Consider the following 17,700-nt stretch of genomic DNA (forward strand, 5'->3'; position numbering starts at 1 on the left):
TTGTGATGTCAACTGCAACCAAAATGGTTGCAGGTTTGAGCCGATATCACCTGAAGTCGCCCGTTTACAAGACACGCTAGCTTCACTTTGGCACAGTGCAAGGAAGTGGTGACATATCATCCATCTTCCATCATCCATATTTAGGCAGTGATGCAGACCTTTGCCTGAGCAGCTCTGGCACTGACTCATTCTGTGGTTACGCTGATAAAGATCAGGATTGCAGAGTCCAGGAAACCTTTTCTTCATGTCGACGCCAGCTCATTGAGCTGAGGTGGTGTAAACTGAGAGACTATTGGGATCTCTATATCAGGCCCACAAGACAAATGAGCCACTGACTGAGCTCACCTGTTTGTTAAGCGAGCCAGTTAATTCACACCCACTTAACTGAATTGTCATGCCCAAAAAATGGCTGGGTCTTACCATCAGCAGTCAGGCATCTGGCTCAGTTGTAGACACAGGCCTCTTTTAGGCCTCTCTTATTTCTGCCACACCCCACAATTGTAACCACAGTCTAGTGTGTCACAGCTCAGCCTTACATGTAAATGTATGCAAATGCTTCCCCTAAAAACATCCCCCAATATAACCTTTAGGGATCAGTAACTGAAGAATTAACAGACGTGTTGTACAGAGGTGCAGCTAATAGCCTTCCTCTGTCCCAGCACTCTGTAAATCTCACTTTACTGAACAGTTTATGGGAAACAGCCCTCAAACTTTTATTTTCAGGTCAGGACAAACACACCCTGTCTTTTCGTCGCTGTAGAGCCACTTGATCCACGAGCAGCTTTAGGAAATCCACTTCTGTTACACACCAGTCGATATGCTGGTGTGTATATGTGTTAATATAATATGTTCATGTGTTCAGCTGCACAAACAGGAAATCGGTAATGTTGCATTAATACGGTTGATGGATGTGAAGACACAGAAAAGCAGCTTAATGTTATTTCTTTATCTAAAGTGACCACAGAGTTCAGTCAGCTGTTAAAAAAGTGCACGGTGCAGATTTTGTTCACTCAGCTGGAACAAATTAGACTCTGTGAGTTAGCATAGTAAGTGTTAGCAACATGAGCTCTGAAATCTGGTGTATTCATTATTTATTGGTTATTTTCTGTATGTACACTTTATTGTAGCTACTTTGACCCATTTCTCACTTTTGCTCGAATGTGACTTTATGTCTGCCGACACGACGCACAGATGAATAACTGCTAATACAAACAGCTGATCAGTGGCTGAAAGCAGCTCTGTGTTCACCTCCTCCCGTCTCGCCCGCTCCTCTCTCGCTATCATGCAAATTACTGAGACAAGTTACACATGCAAATCTATCAGATAGTCTTACAGCACTTCAAACAGCAGCATGACGGCTCTGGGCCCATAAACATTTATGTTTATTGTATTTGTGTAAGGAAATGATTTTAATATTATATTCCCAGAAATGAACGTAATCTGGGATCATCTCGTATTTTACACTCTTCGGAATAGTTTCTCCAACTTGTGGTATTAAAATGTCCCTGTAGGCTTTGTAAAATAATTGACTGTGTCGTCATATTTTCTAAAATATTCATCTTTGTAGCTTTTTCTTCTTTGTCTGGCAGAGCAGGGTTTTTATTCTCTTCATCCTGATCCACACACATGCTGACTTTTCTATAGGTCTGATGTCACCTAGTAAACCTCAAACTTAATTTGCTATCAAAGGACATATTACATTTACTGTTTTATTCAGTTAAAAGGAAATTCAGCTGTAAATAATCATTCTTTGCTCAGAAGAAGCAGCGGGAAATTTCCTCTCTGAAAATAGGCCGACTATAAATGCAGAGTAAAGGAAATGAGGCTAAAAAGATATTTATAAAACATTTGATGAACAAATGCTTCCAGTACGTTTCAGCGAGTGAAAATACTCATGCTCTTTCTTTGGAGTTTGGACCTATGACTAACGCAGGTGAAACAAATGCCTACGACATCCCGGGTTTATAATAATTTTTCACTCACATCCGGTGAGCAGCCACTTTGTCAGATACACCTGTTCAACTGCTTTTTAAGACGAATAATAATCAACCAATCACATCGCAGCAACTCAGGTGTGCTGACATGGTCAAGGTGACCAAAATGTGACATGAGTGTTGGTGTGAGATTTTTCCTCACATCCATCTTTTATAGAGGAGATTCACAGAGAATCACCTGAAGAGGATAAAAGCATCCAGTGAGCGGGTGTAAACACCTTCTTGATGTCAGATGTATGAGAAGAACGCTTTGAGCTAACTGGAAGGCACAAATAACACCAATAAAGATTCATTACAACCAAGATGTGCAGAAGAGCATCTCTGAATGCACAAGACACAGCAGCAGAAGACCAAACTGAGAAACCGAGACTACAGTTTGCACATTTTCAGCAAAATATTAGTACCAACTGAGCATCGTTCAAACATCACTGCCTACCTGAGAATTGTTGTTGATCATGTCCATCTCTTTACTACGACCGTGTCTTCTGATGACTGCTTCCAGGAGGATGACATACCGTGTCACAGCGCTCAGCTACCTCAAACACAACATTGGGTTCACTGAACTCAGATCAGTCCAGCAGAAAACCTGGGATGTTTTGAAATGGGAGATTTGCATTATGGGTGTCCAGCTGACAAATCTGCAGCAACTGTGTGATGCTAACATGGCAACATGGACCCAAATCTGTGTTTCCAACACCAGCCCAACGTGTGGCCAGCGTGTATATAAGATGTTTAAAGCAAGAAATGAAAAAACGAATGTACTTTCACTTTAGTAGGATCTGAGTTACAGGGGGTTAGATAAAGAGTAAGTTTTGTGGTCTGTAGCTGCAGAAACAGAGTCAAAAAACGATATTTCATGACGATAAAGAAAAAAAATGTCTGGGCCTGCTTTGCATTTCACAATCAGACATTTGTGCCTGGATTCTGCTTTTATTTTAATTACATGTAATTTTCTTTGTATACCATGTTTGAGTTACAAAAGAAATAGTAACTGTATTTAGGAAACTGTAGTTTTGTACTCCAAACATGTGAACATTATAAACGGCATGTATGCTAGAATCATGACGAGTTAGTTGTGCTCTGCTCACCTTTCTTGCGAGCAGCTTGCTTTCTCCTTCCCCCACTCCCTTTTTTTCTTTTTTGATACCCTGAATTCACTTTCTTGGCTACAGACATGACTCAGAGTTAACATTAGTACTCACATTGATGGAAAAACTTAGCTGTGCTATGTTGGTGAGTCTGAGATGTTTGAAGGGATGGGTGCTCAAAGTTAAAAAGTGGCACATAGAAACAGGCTGAACAACAACAACCCAAATTCATCAGGAATCCAATATGGAATGGCATCATACTATATAGAATATTGTCACTGTACACATGTACAATGGGATACAGAGCATCTCCTACTCAGTGCAAACATGTGGGAAAAGAATGGGGGGGTGCACAGTTCTGCAGCACTATATCCCACATAGCAGACAGGTCTGGCCCAGATCTGGTGTCAAGCCTGCACTGCTGGCTGACTTCTGGCATGGTAAGAAGAAAGTGTACTTTATTGATCCCCGTGGGGAAATTCCTCTCTGCATTTAACCCATTCACTCAGTGAAGCAGTGGGCAGCCATTGGGCACGGTACCTTGCTCAAGGTACCTCAGGGTAGCTGTTCAGGGGAATCGAACCCCCGACCTTCCGATCATGGGGCCACCACTCTACCTACTGAGCTATCCCTGCCCCTAAGTGGTATGTCACTTAGATATGGGCCAGGCCTGGCGTAGATGGCACTGTTTATGTGATGGTATGCTGCATCTGGCTCGATTGTGGTTTGGTTTATGTGGCCCAGGCTCATAGAAAACAGGCCTGGCTCGGGTCAGCATCAAGCTGGCACTTCTGACTGACTGGTGTCATGGCAGGGTGTATGTCAACCAGATGTGGGCCAGGTCTGGCAATGATGGCACTATTTATGTTCCTATTTTCCTATTTTAGTTAGAAGACCCAAATGCCATGTTGCAATACTATACTGCTATGGTAGCCAACATTTCAAATGCAGGTTTGTGAGTGTACACTTTATCCAAAACCTAGTGACGGTTTACTCATGTTTACCACTGGGTGGCTGTAGCTCAGGAGATAGAGCAGGTCACTGATTGGAAGGGTAGTGGTTCGATCCCTGGCTCCTCCAGTCTGCATGCCTGCAAGATACTAACCCCAGTTTCTCTCTGGTGCATCCATTGGAGTGTGAATGTAGTTAGGAAGCACTCAGTTTAGAGAAAGTGACTGTGGCATGTTCTACAGAGCGCTTTGAGTACTCTGGGAGAGTAGGAAATCACTATATAAGATTCACAGTCTGAACAGAGTTTCGTCATGTTACTTTTGCACTATTATATTCCAGCAGCAGTATTATTTGATATATTGATATAATGTTAATTCTGAATTATATAAATCATTCAATTCAAAATAAATTTGCTGCATTACCTTTGTTGAGACATTCTGTGCTAAATACGGCACATGTTGTTATTACATGGCTTGATTAAGCTACACATTAGGCTGACATCTGGGGCCAGAGCTGAAACTGTTCTGGGCCAGCACAGGGCCAGCAGTGTGTCTGCAACTGGCCTTGTGCTGGCCCATGTGTGGGCCACCTCTGGCAAACCAAAGCCACCAAAGGGCCGTCATTCTTTGCAGTATGTGGGCCATGTGTAAGCACATTGTGTGGACCAGATCTGGGCCATACCAATTTTTCTATGTGGGTTACTATGAACAGTATTTCTCCAGTTGATTCTGTTCATCTGGACGTAGCGTTTTCAGTGGGAGAAATGTTTCGTCACTCATCGTTCACACTGCAGGTCTTAATGCTCAATTCCGATTTTTTGATCAAATCTGATTTTTTTGTCTGCTTGTTCACACTACAAATAAAATGCGACAGCAAACGCTCTCCAGTGTGAACGCTCAAAGCATGCGCAAAAGAAGACGTCACACACAACGCGCTCTGTTTGGACCCAGAGCAAACAGTATTGTTTGACTGATGGCCTTAATATAAAGACTTCGGACTTTACGTTTCCCAATTGTTGTTTTAAGTTATTTTGTTATTTACATAATAATGTAGATAACCTAATAATGATCCTTATTGCTGTTTTAGAGGAGCGGTGCTTCAAAGGATAGTTGCAGATTTCTGTCAGAATCTGCAGATTATACAGTACAAATAAAATGTTCACGTTTCTCCAACGTTGTCTTCCCAACAGTTTCACTGACATCTACACTGGATGGCCAGGAAGCGTTCACGATGTCTTCTCCGGCGCTGATAATTGGCATCTGTCTCGTGTCAGTGACGTAAAAGACAGATTTAATGCGACATGACCATCAAACAGCAGTCGCTTTCTAAAACATCAGATATGTATCGGATTCAGTATCACATACAAAAGTGACCCAGATCGCATTTGAAAATATCAGATTTGTGCCGTTCACACTGTCATACCATGATCGGATATGGGTCGCATAGGGTCAAAAAAATCGGATTTGATGCGCTTTCACCTGCAGTGTGAACGTGGCTTATAAACAGTACATTTGCATAACGACTGAAACCAGCCCACTGAAGGAACAATGGGCTGGGGGGTCAGTTCCTTCATCATAATTATGCAAATTCTCATGACCATTGATCAACAACCACTGACCAAAACCCACTGATCAATAACCACTGATCAATGACCATGAGTACCATTCACAGAGAGTTGGGGAATGGCTGCAATCACAGCATTGTAAGATGGTGACAGATGTACCCTTAGGCCCCCTCCTCGATTCAGAGATGGTCTTTCCCTTTTCACGTAAATGGCCTCCTTGACTCCGCCCTCAAACCAGCGTTCCTCCCTGTCCAGGATGTGTACATCCTCATCATTGAAAGAGTGTCCACTGGCCTGTAGGTGTAAATAGACTGCAGAGTCCTGGCCTGACGAGGTAGCTCTTCTGTGTTGTGCCATCCGCTGCGCCAGAGGTTGTTTGGTTTCCCCGATGTAGAAATCCTGGCAATCCTCCTGCACTTAACAGCGTACACTATGTTACTCTGTTTGTGTCGGGGGTGATAAACCCAGTTTATGCTCCAGTGGATGATGAGAGTCAAACTGACCCCATCAGTAATGGGGGACATCTAAAAGCTGATGTGTACCGTAAACCTTCGCATACGGATCAGTATTTGAGGTTTGACTCTCATCATCCACTGGAGCACAAACTGGGTGTCATCAGGACGCTACAACACAGAGCGAACACCATCCCCACTGACACAGCGGCCAGGGAGGCAGAAGAACATCACATCAAGAAGGCCCTGAGTAAATGTGGTTACCTCCCCAGAGCACCTCTTTAGTTTTCTTGGTGTTCAGTGCCAGGTTGTTCTCTGAACACCATCCTGTCAACTTCAGGAGCAAAGCATTTCATGATTACCGGAGTGAGGGCCACAGGGCGCTAATCCTTCAGGCTAGTGATGGGAGACTTCTTCGGCACTGGGATGATTGTGGCTGAGTTTAGACAGGGTGGGATGGCTGCCTGGTATAGGGAGAGGCTGAAGATTCTGGTGAAGATGAGGGTGAGCAGAGTAGGTGCTGAGAGCACCTACTCTGTCACTGTCGTCAGGTGGGGACAAAGCAAACGTAACCTATGTTTTACCTGATAGGTACAATGTTGCTGTTGAAGGGTTGCTGCTCTTCCTGTGTGTGTGTGTGTGTGTGTGTGTGTGTGTGTGTGTGTGTGTGTGTTTGTGTGTTTGTGTGTGTGTGTGTGTGTGTGTTTGTAAAAAAAAAGTAATAAATATAAAATAATGCATTTTTAATGATTCCACTTGTATGACTAGCCACTCAATGCAGGCAGAAAGCTTATTTAATGTTTAAACTGCAGAGATTAAATAATTTTGCTGCTGTAAAATCAGCATTTTGTCATATTTGAAATATATATATATATAATATATATTTCAAAAATAATCTGTTTTTTTTTTTTTGTTTTTTTTGTCTGTCCCATTTGGTTCTTTAGCCGTCAGAATTGTTGTCTGAAGACCAACAAGGATACCAAATGGATTTATTTTGCCAAATGGATCATCATGGCATTGCCGTATTGGTCCATTTGATCAACTTTTGTTGTTATTATTTATTTTATTTTCAGTAGTTACAGATGAGACAGACATGATTGGGGGATAGGAAAGGGAGAAAGAAAGAGAGGAAGGAAAAGAAAAACAGAAGGGAAGAGGGACAGTGAGAAAGGGCACTTACAAAGACAAAGAGAAAAAAAAAAAAATCTCCTGGATCACCTGTTGAGAGAAAAAGAAGAGAAAACAAGCAAAAAAAACAACAAAGCAACATACTAAACACAACACCATCATGTTAATCTAGCTAAGTGTAAACAGCAATAAATACTAAATATTGAATGTTGTTGTGCAGCACAGACAGCGCACAATGTGCTTTGAAGTAGCAGCTAAGAAAGGTGTAGTTTATGTCTACGAACAGTGAACACCCATGTGCACACCTGTGTGGATCAGCGCGCTTGTATACAGAAGGTTTCCCCATGTAACGGTCTGCTAGAGGGTGTGGAGGGCCATAGCCCCGTCCCCCAGGGCATGAAGCAGGCATGGAGGAGATCCAGGCTCCAGACATCCAGAGGCCCCAGAGTGCGAGGACCCAAGGAGTACCACCGGAGGGGCATCCGTGCCACCCTCCTGGGAAGGGCTGAGGAGATCCCCAGACGAGGGGTCACCCAGTAGCCACGGAGCAGAAGCCAGAGGGGGCTGCACTGGCGCGCCCGCCGGCTCTGCTGGCAGCCAGCTGTGCCAGAGTGAACCGAGCTGCAGGCCCCGAGGCCGGAGGCCCGAGGGCCCCCTTTGCCCCGGAAGAGGCCTGACCGAGCGACAGGCACCAGGCCCCGCCAAGTAGCCACCGGGAGTAAGCTGGTGTATACCTGAGCGCCCAGCCCCGGACACCAAGAACCACCAATGCACCGACCCCTGAGTGCATCAGTTACCGGCAGGGAGTGTGGTGAGGGGAGATAGGCCTCCACACTTTGGAGGGCCTGGGTGTTCCCAGGGAGGTGGAGTCTAAGACCTGACCTGACATATAGACACAGACAAACAGGCACACACAGACACAAACATGCTTTCCCACCCTCATGCACACATATACAAACACTCAGCACTCATCCAACGTAGGAATAGACATATATGCACATGTACACACAATCGCACTCCCCAAACATACTCTATACCCCGGGTCCAGGTACCCTCGCCCCCAGAGGGGGAAAAATAATCTGTTTCTTAATGTATTTTCTTTAAAACACTGTTTTTTTAAAATATCGTAATTATAGTAATGTGTGTGTATATGCATATTAGATAGTTTTGGTGAAATATAAGCCCTCTACAAAGGAGGGAAAGCCCCGTAACTTCCTTTGAAACTAAATATGTTCCCTATAACAGTAGACAGAGCTACAGAGCCATGGCACCCTTACCCAGTTAGCTACCACATAATGACCAGCACTACTTGTGCATTAAATAAAAGGACGAGTAATGTTTGCCCCACTGTTGCACACATAGCACGCTCATTTGTTTCAGACAACTTGCCAATGTATACATAATAGCCTAATACTCCTGTGTGCTATAGACTATAGTGTACACCCTACTTACTGGTTTTTGTTGCATCAGTCTGCGTCTCCCAATTAATTTGTGTGTGCTCTTTGCAAGCTTGTTCCCGGCTCCAGGCACTGCACTCTGCCATCAAGGGCGAACACTGGTTAATGGTCCACAGCCATTGAAACCCCCCCTCGCACACACACACCACACACACACACACACACACACACACACACACACACACACACACACACACACACACACACACATGCCCGTAGTGCAGAGTGGGCAAAACCATTTTGTCTGGAATTAAAGTTCAATCTCAAATAAATGTATCCAGACAATTGAAATATGATGCTAATTTTTTAAAACAAAGGCTTGGTGCCTTCCTGCCATTACGCCCTGGTAATCCCCCTATTTTTCTTCCCATTATTATTCCCATAAATCTGTGAATTTTTAAACAGTATCCACTTTGTTTGTTTTTGTATTTATTCTGATATAATTAATCCCCCCCCCCCCCCCACCGCATCCCCCTGTTGTGCCACCCGTTAATAAAAAACCTGGAAACGCCCCTGTTAGTTGACACTTGTAGGTCAAACAGCTGTGCGCGTGTTTACATGAGCGCGTGAGACTGTGAGAAGACTCCCACACACAGTGAAACATGTTATAAACGACCTTTTACGACTTTTATGTGAAAACACAAGCCTAAGCATCAGAAGCGCTCATTCTGCAGCTCACTGCCCTCTCGTACTTTGCATAGATACCGTCCTTGCTTCCGGACTTTTTTTATAACTTGCGGGCTATAATGCAAGTTAACTTTTACTTCCTTGTACACACACGCGGATAGAGGAACTGGCCGTTTTGCGGGTGGCCTTTTTGTCAGCGCTCTACATCCTCTCCTGTTTCACTTCAAAACGTTCAAATCATGATTAGATAGAAAACAAACGAGCGGCGACTTTGGGGAGCTGTAAGGAATCGATTTCACTCACAAGGTAAGCCGGACACTTTACTTTTCTTTATTTTTTTCCTTCTTTTCTGTTTGTTTGGAGTCAGTTTTCTAGCGGCCGCGGCGTGACACAGTTCAGCTGGCTGAGGGGAAATCCGCTTTTTGCTGGCGGCAGCTGCAGCAGTGTGTGCGGGGCTGCAGGGGATGTGTCTGACCAGGCGGCTCAGCGTGGAGGCAGCTCCGTGTCAGAGCGGGACCGGTACCTCCGAAAGCCTTCACGCACGGCGCACTTTACATTTCTTCTATGGGGAACTCGTTTTGAGGTGAACAGTTGGGTCCACGTGGAAGAGTTTCACCCATATTTAATTCCAGTACTTCAAACTTCACTGTGTTGGTCAGGATAATAGACACTGGGCCCTCTGCGGCTTTAGTGCGGGACTTTGTGTAGCGGTTGTGCCATTTTATTGTAGTTTTGCGCCACTTTTGTGAGACTTTTTCTATTCCATAAAAGTCGTTTTTGTGTGATATTGCATTTCCTTGTTGTTGCTTCTTCTCCTGCCTTGTTTGGGGTCATTTGTGTGCTTTTTGTCTTTGTTGGTCGTTTTGCGTCATTTTCATTGCTGGAAGGTTAGTTATTGAATATTAAGAGGTCGCAGATTGCTAGTTGCTCTGCTAAAAATGTCTTGCATGAATAACTGTAATGAGATGATCTGATAATGTGGTTGTATTTCCAGGCAATTTTAAGTGATCTGTGCAGGAGACCTGATTTAAATCAGGGTGTGCACGTTATTTTAGTTCATGCGTCACATAAAGACTAAATGTGATCTCAAGTGTGCCAGACCATTAAAATCATAGCACCATAACCCGTAATGTCAGTATCTTTAAGTAAAGCACATTATGAAAACAATACATACTTAAAAAACTGTCAAACAACCAAAAATATTATTGTTTTTTTTTTCTCCTCAAGTTAGCAATCCATCTTTAAAACAGGGGTAATAGCGTATATGTTTCCCACATTCAGTGACTCTGCTGTCTTTGGATCTCAGTGGAAAGGCACAAAGCTTTACATCTTCACGACTCAAACAACTAATTCACAATTCAGGTCTTTTCATGCCTGTGTGGTAATACTGGCATCACCACACCAGGAGCAGTGTGCTTTTTCTTTTCTGAAAAGGTCTTTGGCACAGGATTATGTTTTCTGCATTAGATGTTTCCTCAGCAGCACGCTCACTGCTGCTAAACAAGTTTTATTCTATTTAGGGCCGATTTCTGATTTTAAATGGAAAAAAAATGTTGAATTTCCAGCTGTGCAAGGCACTCGTGTCAGACAACATGGCCCCTGCTTGGTGTGGTTGGCTGATCACAGGCATGGACGACTGAACTTGCTAAGAGCATCACTGAGGCGGTGCGAATTCAAACAAGAGAACTGTTCAGAATCATTGCTCAAACTTTTACTGGCAAACCGGTGGGGTGTGTAGATGCAGAGGGAGCTCCTTACAAAGACTGTTTTGGAGATCTTTGGCTACGTGGAGTGAAGGATTACAGGAATTCAACCAGCACGCAAGCTGCGGGAAATACTTGCACACACTCTTCCAAAAAGCCAGCGCAGCATTGCCTTCGTTAAGCGCTGATTGGTTGTAAATGTTAAACAGGAAAGGGAACGACCATAGAAGACTTTACCACAATGATAAAAAAGCACAAAAAACAACAAAGATCAAAGAGGCATGGTTAGAAGCAGAGACGTGGACAGTTTCCACTGTTTTCAGTTTCACAACACCACCAAGGTCTCTGTATGTCGTGACATTTATCTTCTCTGTGGCAGGGATGAAGCTGAAGGACCAACAAGTGCACAGCACGATCTTTATCTCTGCCCCTTTGGCGATTGTCCACAGTGACAAGATGCAGACGTATTTGTGTAAATCTCTACCTATCATGCGTGCACCAGTTGTGCTGGGACCTTATGCCATTTTACCCCTGATGGTGTTGCATTCAAATGTCCATCTTGTCCAGAGTTATACAAATAAAGGCTTTCCTGCATGGGAAAAGATCAAAAACAATCAAAAAACACCATAAACCCCAGAATGTGAGTTCTACTGCACATTTTCAGCTCATCACAGATGCCGTCCACCTGTCCAAAACTCACAAGAATCGTTAACTGTCCTACAGTATGGGTCAGAATTGAATCAAGTTTACATTCAGTGTTCATGTAATGGGTCTAACACGAGGTCACCGGTTTGTCTCTGTCATTCTCTCTCACCAAACCAAAAAACGCATCACTTTCTGTTTGTGCTTCACACATGGATCGTGAGCCAGATGAGCAGCTACATCTAGATTCCCCTTTATAATCACCAACGTTTGTATGAGGAGCTGTAATTTAATGATTTCCTGAGCGACTGAAGTTTTCTTCCATTGTGTTGACAGCAGAGGTGGAGTTTATCACAGACAAATTTATTACAGTTATTCAGGAATTTCTAAACATAATTTTCTCTTCAGTTTGCATCTTGATCATCATCTTGTGTCTCAAATTGTTTCTCAATTTCCTGGTTCCTTTTCTTCCTCTTTGGTCATTTTGCATTGCTTTTGATCAGTTTGAGTTCATACTGTGTCTGTTTTGTTTTTGCTTGTTGTGTATTGCTTTAATTATTGTGTCCATCTACGGTCATTCGGTGGCTCTTTGTGGGTCATTTTGCATCTCTGTTTCTTTTTGTGTATCATTTGTCATTTTGTGTCTCTTGCTTTTGTCATTTGAAGTCCTTTTTGCCACACTGTGTCACCTTTTGCCCTTTTTGTATTTCTTTTGGGTCTTTTTGCCTCCTTTTAATGATTTTGTCTGTTTTGTGGTTATTGTGGAGATTTGTCTGTCATCCTGTGTCTCTGCAGTTTTGCTTCTTTTGTCTTTTTTGTCATATTAGTCTATTTTTCCTAATTTCGTGTCTCTTTTTTGGGTCCTTATGTGCAGAGTTGCTATGTATTTTATGCTATTTGTTCATTGTACTTGCGTTGTGGTCGTTTTTGAGTCTTTTGTCTTTCTTTCTTCTTGCTCATACCACACCTATTTTTGTATAAATATAGTATAAATATCCAGATGGCGACACAAATCATCTTCTATGAGAGGCAAATGACTTCAACAAGACATAAACAAATTCTAAAGAAATTCAAGGACTGAAAATAAGATTTCTGTTTGGGTTGCCATGAGAAACAATGAGACACCAAATTACCAGAAAAAGACTCAAATGGACCATAAATAGCTGCACATTGCCTTCATTCAGCAGACGTGTGTCCTACAGCTCGTAGTCTCGTAACCTTCCTTGTTCCAAGAAAACAAGAAACGTCCAAATAGTTCACGTCTGTAATTCTTTTCATTTCACTGAAAAACCAATGCAACGATGTAGCTGTAGCTCTGTGGAGCGCTAACACAGCCGTCTGTGAAACTAAAGCATCTGCAGAGACGTTAAAACCACATGACTGACCCCAGAGTCACCGTATCTGTATCGCTGCTTCTTTTAAGTGCAGATATGCGGGGAACATTTTCTTGCACGTCCTCTTAATTGTATTGATGGGGCTAACGGGTCTAGCCTGTTCTCTTGTTCCTTTTTTCTCCAACAGCACAGCCTTTGGCCGTAGATGTCTGTTGAAGTTGAATGAATACATTGTTGGCTGGCAGGAGGGAGATGGCGAAATGCAAACAAACACCAACAGTAATGTTCGCGTCCACCTCGTGGATCTGAACTCACTGTTGAGTCACTGATGTTCACAGAAACACGCTGCTCCAGCTGCTAATAATCATTTTACTTCACTATGGCAGTGTTTGCTTAAATGATTAATATTGATCCTTATTATTCACTGACACGGTCCTGTGTAACTGTGTGGAATCGGTTTGTAAATACTGCAGCAAGTAATTAACTGGAATATTTAGTTTTTTGATATTCCAAATAATTTCCTAAATATGTGATGAGCAGTAAAACAGCCGCCTTGAGTCAGTACAACATAACGCAAAGTGTTTCATCAGCGAGCGGAGCAGGCGGCATGTGGAGGCTAACTGGAAAGTTTAAGCAGACTGACTAATCTCAGTGTTGTAGCTAAATTTGTCAAAACGTAAAGTTGTTGCTGTTTGAAAAGTTAAAATCTGTGTGGCAGCCATAGGAAATGGCTCTGCAAAAGGTTTCTGCTAGAAAAATAGAATTTTTAACGCTTACCATTTGTTCTCTGCGTGAACAGAGGAGAGGCCAGGCTTCAGTCCCCCGGTCTGCCCCGATTACCCACGCCGATGACGTCCTGCTCTGGAAAGTGTTCGCACGTGTGCGTGCAATTCCAAGAAATGTTTTGAATGACTTCTGATAAAAATTGGCTTCCATCCATCGAGATCTTCAAGGCCCGCTCAACGATTTATTGGTGGAAAATTTACAAAAAGCCTTTTAAATTAGAAACTATGATCCTTACAAGATCAAAACTGCGTGGACAGAGCAACATGTAGAAAGCACCATAAAAAGATTTAACATAGCATGTCATATTTGACCTTTGACCTCTTCTTCAAGGTCAAAAGAATGATCTAAAAGTGATAATAATGCTGCTTGGAGCTATTTAACATGGAAATACGTTTTCAGATCGATATACGTGTTAGCATGGGATACTTACTGAGTACAGCTGATTAATTTATTATTGTGACTTTGTTATCCACTTTACAGTAACAGGTTATTACTGTTCAAATACATAACAATTTAAATACATGTGAAATATTACTGAAAAAGTTCCTTTTTTTAATTTTAGAAAAGAAAAATACAGTTTTTAATCAAAACGTTTATATTTATCGCTAACCATTTAAACACATTTTAATAAGCAATGAAATGAATGCTACACAAGTACAGTATTCACATAAATAACCAATAATTATTCCCCAAATGTAGTCTAGTATATGGACATGTAGTTAATGTAGAAAAAAGCCCCCAAAATGAACATACTGTAAATAATTTGTTAAATCTCGTATCAGCTGGTAGCGTAATGTCACATATTTATTATCATTTATGCAGGTGTTTGCAAAAAGAAAAGAGAAAAGTAAAATTCTGCATATTCTGTGTTTTTTTTTTCTTTTTTTAAATGCATTTTAAAACTGTTTGATCCAAAGTTCACATATGTGTAATTGTTAAAGAAGCAATGAGCTAAAAGAGGCTAAACCACAGGTGTCCAACTCCAGGCCTCGAGGGCCGGTGTCCTGCAGGTTTTAGATGTGTCCTCGAGGCCTGGAGTTCGACACCCCTAAACAGTTTAGCAACTGTGTGAGGAGATAAATAATAATAATATCAAATCTCTTTCATGTGTTTATTGTAAAGCTTCAACAGTTAAACTTATTTGAATAAATGAGTCGAAATTACGTTTTTTGTTTTTGCCGCTTCAGCTCTTTAAAATCAGGTTTCATATATATTGCTGCAGTGAAGTGAATGCCATTAGATCTGCACTGTTAGTCCTCAGACTAAACAAGCTGAAGATCTTAGTTTGTTCTACTCTTTTCTTAAAAAGATGCGTAGTTTTTTTCATTACTGTTTAAATGGGGTTTTTGTTTCTCTGGTGCTTTTCATTCATATTTGGGTTGCATGTAAACAGACTCATTATTCTAATTTTCACTTATGGCACAAGTGAGTGGATTAAAGCGAGCCACAGACTCAGTAATGCAGCCAAATTATGAATGTATCACCTCTGCGTAGGCCTGTGGGGTTTTGAGGAAGATGTGAGATAACGTTGTCCTATACTGCAGAAATGATTTGACTTGTGATAAATACCCAAATATTAAGACAATAGCCATACAGTTCATGTTGGGGATAATTCAATCCAGTAAAAACGCCGAGTGTAAAACTTAGAAAGACCGACGGACACAGACATCTGTCCTCCTTCCTCTGCTGCTGCGGCGCATTCACTGCCTGCAGGTGTTGCTGCTAGAAAGTGAGAGGAGGCATTCGCTTTCTCAGCCTGCAGCCAAGTTAAAAAAAAAACCTGCTAGATTAGAGAGTGTGGCACATTAAGCAACCAGCTGTTCTATATACATACATACATACGGCTTAGCGTTAGCTCGGTCAGAACAAAACTGCACTCTAACTACAAGCAGAAAAACACCAAATAAGAAAATAGACTGAAGCTTTTTTAGATTCTAAATGATACTTCTGAAGTGAAACATTGCACAGGCAAAAATGAAACTATTACAGAGACAATAATCGTTTTGTGGAGTACAAGAAAAAAAGCATAAAGGAAGTTTGACGTCTATATGATTTAAAGAGCTGTAGCGCGCGTTGCACCCCACCCAGCACCTCAGGCTGATGTGTCATCTTCAAGGTGCAAATCTTCATGCTCTTTTTGTAACATGCATCTCTGTATATCTGCTGTTAATCACCCGTAAATGATTCTTTTGTTCCACAGCATCTTAAACAAGTTGCTTTGGACTTTAGCTCGTACCTCGCTGCAAATATTGATATTAACCAACACGTCTTTGCTGAGGATGAGCTGGATCCTTCAGCTTCTTCACTCCACGTGCTGAACTCAGCAACTTGCTGAGTTGCTGAGGCCACAGTGGCCTAGTTTACAGACAACCACAGACTGTATATAAAAGATGGGCACAGCGACACAAAGCCACATATAGGTTTTGGGACATGACGGTTGCTGTTCTGGCTGCTGCTCTGTTACTTTTTGGAGCCAGAAGCTGCACTCGTAAACTGCACGAAGGACACATACATGATTTGTCGTTTTTGTAGTTTTGCCTCTTCGCGCCACCGCAGTGGATTTTAAATCAAACAATCGATATGTGATGAAAGTGTAGACGCTCAGCTTTAAGTCTTAAATACAAGGACTCATTAACTGGCCACTCATTTTCAGAGGCTTAAAAGTAAATTACTAACATCATTTTCAATATAAGGATGGATGAAAATCATTAGCAGTTCATAACTGAGCCCGTGGACATCACTACATGCCGTTTCCCCCCCTGAGATGCTCTGCCAGGCTTTTACTGTGGCTGACTTCACTTGCTTCATCTGTTGCACAGGTTGCTTTCGCAGTTTGCCTCGGCTCATTGTCCATCTGAACTTTAAAGATCTGTCCACACGGTTTTGCAGCATTTGTGTGAATCTGAGCAGAGTACAGTCCTGTCCACAGTTCATCATGAGCAGTCACATCATCAGTAAACACCAGTAACACTGCCTCCATGACCTGTTCATTACCTACTTTGTAATTGTTTATATGGTCAGTTTCTGATGTCTTTCTAACTGGTTTACTTTTGGTATTTCAGCCTAGCGCAAAAAAGGTTGGGGACCGCTGGGTTAACCAATCCCAAACCCCACCCATGACCTGCTGACCCCATTCACAGCAGTACAATGCTTAGCTGCCTACCATCCTCTTTAGCCAATACACTGGCTATGGAAGCATGTCATACAACCCAAATATAAAAACATGCAAAGTATCCCTGTAAATACCAGTTTTGTGTTTATATGAATGCATTCCTTTGGCACCAAAGGTGGTTTGGCTGAAAGAAACATCACATCCTCATTTCACATAAACACAAATCTTCCTGAAATGTTTTCCATACAGTCATGCAGGATGTTCACCTGACTAAGGCCTCAGTTTGTGCTTAACAAGTATGAGGAAATTTGTTAATGTAAATAAGATCCTTAATAGGGACTGTCCCTCCACTGGACTCAGGGTTTCAGTAGGAAAAGCAGGGGCATAGTGCTGTAATTATGTCAGTTAATTATTCACCTCTCCTCAGAACACTGAAGAATGCTCTTTAGTTTAATGTTTCAGCCTTATCCGTATTCACAGGAAAGCACATCATGGATTTTTACACATACAGACGTGCTTTTAATCATATGTAAAGATAAAAATGCCATTTTTTCTTAATCTATGCTCTGTTTTGACTGTAACTCTTCACTAACGTTTCTTAATGTGTTGTATTCAGTGTTGTGACACACTTCACAAGAGGTAACTCAAAGTTTACGCAGCTCAAAGTGAAATATTTCATGTTGGAGGCATGTTCAGTGCCTCGCCTCGTCTCCAAGCACTTTATTTGTTCTGTTTTTTTCTCTTTCTCCTTCTCTTCACCCAACCCCTGACAACCAATTGTTACAACCACTTCTACTCAAAGAGCTCAAAAAATATTAGACACATTAACAATGTTATGCTGAAGTGCATGATAGTCACAGAC

General features: G+C 42.1%; 1 protein-coding gene across 1 annotated transcript in view; it reads left to right on the forward strand.

Moving 5' to 3' along the window:
* The first annotated feature begins 9,453 nt into the window (after window positions 1-9,453).
* plcg2 (phospholipase C, gamma 2) overlaps window positions 9,454-17,700 on the forward strand; it is a 44,605-nt gene continuing 36,358 nt past the window's right edge. The window contains exon 1 of the mRNA XM_063477568.1: window positions 9,454-9,567. The gene's annotated coding sequence lies outside the window, so the exon portion shown is untranslated. The remainder of the gene's footprint in view (window positions 9,568-17,700) is intronic.

Source organism: Pelmatolapia mariae, linkage group LG7 (assembly GCF_036321145.2).
Source record: "Pelmatolapia mariae isolate MD_Pm_ZW linkage group LG7, Pm_UMD_F_2, whole genome shotgun sequence".
Lineage (NCBI taxonomy): Eukaryota > Metazoa > Chordata > Actinopteri > Cichliformes > Cichlidae > Pelmatolapia > Pelmatolapia mariae.